The sequence below is a fragment of the Humulus lupulus genome, chromosome 7 (assembly GCF_963169125.1).
Source record: "Humulus lupulus chromosome 7, drHumLupu1.1, whole genome shotgun sequence".
Lineage (NCBI taxonomy): Eukaryota > Viridiplantae > Streptophyta > Magnoliopsida > Rosales > Cannabaceae > Humulus > Humulus lupulus.
Window position 1 is genome coordinate 131846426 of NC_084799.1, and position 2952 is coordinate 131849377.

The 2952-nt window shown below is 31.4% G+C and overlaps 1 non-coding gene across 1 annotated transcript; it reads right to left on the minus strand.

Moving 5' to 3' along the window:
* Window positions 1–2276: 2276 nt before the first annotated feature.
* On the minus strand, window positions 2277–2383 carry LOC133792855 (small nucleolar RNA R71). Its single transcript, XR_009874327.1, has one exon. It is a non-coding gene; the product is annotated as a small nucleolar RNA R71 (small nucleolar RNA).
* Between the last annotated feature and the right edge of the window lie 569 nt (window positions 2384–2952).

Consider the following 2952-nt stretch of genomic DNA (forward strand, 5'->3'; position numbering starts at 1 on the left):
TTTTGATTCAAAATATGTGTCTTTAAAGTTTATACATTTGAGTAATTTATGTTCTTCTATCATCTTCTTCATCTTTATTTATTGTTGCTAATATTATATATAGAATTAGTCATATTTTTTCTATGTATTCAAAGTTAGTATAAATAATATTGATGCTTAGTTTTATGTTCAATCTTTTATTACATTATGGCCTACCGGTTAGTGTCATTTTTAGATTTTTCATAAGATTAACATATTGCTTCCAAAGTAAGAACATATTTGCTCAAATATATTTTTGTGAAACATGTATGAACTTTAATGTTAAATCCTCCAATTAAGTAGTTGGGATGTGAACTACTTGCTTGTGTAAATTTTATGAATCAAAGATCTAAATAGCTAAACAATGTAGTTGGGTGACTCTTGATGCCTTTCTATTCTCTAATATTGGATTACATCATATTTTTATTTGCTTTATTTTATGATCAAATTCTCAAACCAAAAATCATTAATCCACTTTGCTTTTCATTATCTTTCACTAACCTCTTGTGTTTATTTTCTACTAATATTTTTGCTCTTAGTTACCTCCTTTGGAATCGACCACCAGATCTTTACTTCAACTACCGCTTAGTGGATGCACATTTTGGGCGTTAAACAAATTTTGGCGTTGTTGCCGGGGAGGTAGTTTTTCAATAGTTTTAGTGGGATTTTTACCAAGATGTTAGTAACTTTATTTGTATTGTTGTTGGTATGAATATTGTGTTAGTGTAGTGTTCTTTCATTTGTGTGTTGTATTCTTTTTATTTGCTAATTTTTAGTTAATTTGATTATAGTAAAAAAAAAATTAAAAACAAAATTTAGTTATATATATTTTATCTCTTTCGGTAAAAAAAGTATAAATATATATATACATATATAAAAAAACAAAAAAAAAAAGAGAAAAAAAAAAGTAAGAAAAGAAAAACAAAAAAATATATATTTATTATTTTTTTCCTTTCTTTTTGGTTATGTAAAAAAAATTATTATATAAATATATATAATTGTATTTTTTTTCTTTTTAGTTAACTCTAATTTCATTCATCTTTCTTAATTTATTTTTTTTATTTTTATTTTATTGTTTTAGTTTAATAAATATTTGTAAAAAAAAAAAATATCTTCACTTCATTTCTCTTTTCTTTATTTTTGTGTTGACTATTTTTTTTGCTTTAGGTTTCATAGTTTAGACCTTTCATTCTTTTTACCTTTGTCTTCCTTAGAATTTAGTTATTCCTTTAAAAAAAAAAGCATAAAATTGCATTAAATTTTTCATAAAATTTCAATCATAAAACGCTTAGTATTGGGAACAATTGTGTAATATTACAAATGATAAAAATTGATATTGTTATGTCTAGAAAGATTGGTTGTTAAATAATAGTTGTAATAGCATTACCACCCACACTTACTTGGGAACCTCGAGGAGTTCTATCTAGGCAAGTGTGGGTCTAAAGCGGTACCTTGGCAACCTTCCCAATCGGTCTAGAAACATTTAAAGTGTATACCTTTGCACTATTACATTTTTGAACTTATTACTATAAGAAAACCAAGCTTGTTCTGTCAAAATAAGCAATTTTACTCTGCTTGAAGGTTATTTGGTCGAAAAGGTTTAACTTGTGATCCTCCATACTTACTCAATAACCTTAGGGAGTTCTAGTAAGGCGTTGGAGATCACCCCAAAACCTCCAAATCTACTTGGGAACAAGTTTAACAAAAATAAATAAATAAATAAATCATAAAATAGATTTAATTCTCATTTCCGAGAGTGGATGAATCATCACAAAACTTCTAGTGAAACTTCTTCCAATTCATCCAGTACTCCTTCGGAAACCTCTTCCACCATTCCTGCTTCTCCACACACCTTAGTTGGTAATAATTCATTTTCAGTGGCTCACAATGATGAAATCCAACCAAGGACTCTTAATGACTACCCCCATCCTACTCGCACTTCTACGCCTTCATGTATTATATTCCCTCCTAATATGCCTGCATTAAACTTTAAACCTGGCGTGATTCAACTCTTGCCCACATTTTATGGAATGGAAAATGAAAGCCCATATGTGCATATTGGAGAATTTGAGGAGGTAGTAGCCACATTCTATAACCATGCTGAAAATGTCGATTATGTGCGACTAAAGTTCTTCCCCTTCTCCTCGAAGGACAAAGCCAAAAGTTGGTTATACTCTTTGAGACCAAGTTCTATTGGAACATGGGAGGAAATGACCAAATATTTCTTTTTGAAACATTTCCCTAGCCATAAGACCAACAGTCTAAAATGACAGATTTCCACATCTGCCCAAAAAGACAATGAAACGTTCTATCAAGTCTGGGAAAGATTCAAAGATCTGTTAAATCAGTGCACTCACCATGGCTATGAGAACTGGCGTTTATTTAGTTACTTATATGAAGGCCTCACAAGTCGCGAATTCTAATTTTTAGAAATATTATGCGATGGTGAATTCCTCAAAAAAGAGCCAGATGATGCTCTTTAATATCTTGAAGAAACCGCAAAAAAACCTCACACCTGGACTAGTCCGAGTGCTACTTATAGCACCAACCGACACAAACCATCTAGGATCTATCAACTTCGAGAAGATGATAGTGTTAAGGCCCAACTCGAAGCTTTGAAAAAGAAATTTGAGGTCTTAATGACGAAAAATGGCCAAAAACCGCACATGATTTCTCTAGCGGAACCACAAGAACTGTGCTTTATTTGTGGAGGGACAGAGCATTTAGCTAAGGACTACTTAGTTTTTAAATAAATGAGGGGGGTTTATGAGGAGCATTGCAATGCCTTAGGGGCATATAACAACCATTCTCTCATACGTACAACCCTGATTGGAGAAACCACCCAAATTTAAGTTGGAGAGATTCCAACCAAGCTCAATCGTCTGGAAACCAATGCAGAAACGAGCATCAAGCTCAACCACCAAAAGTGTATTC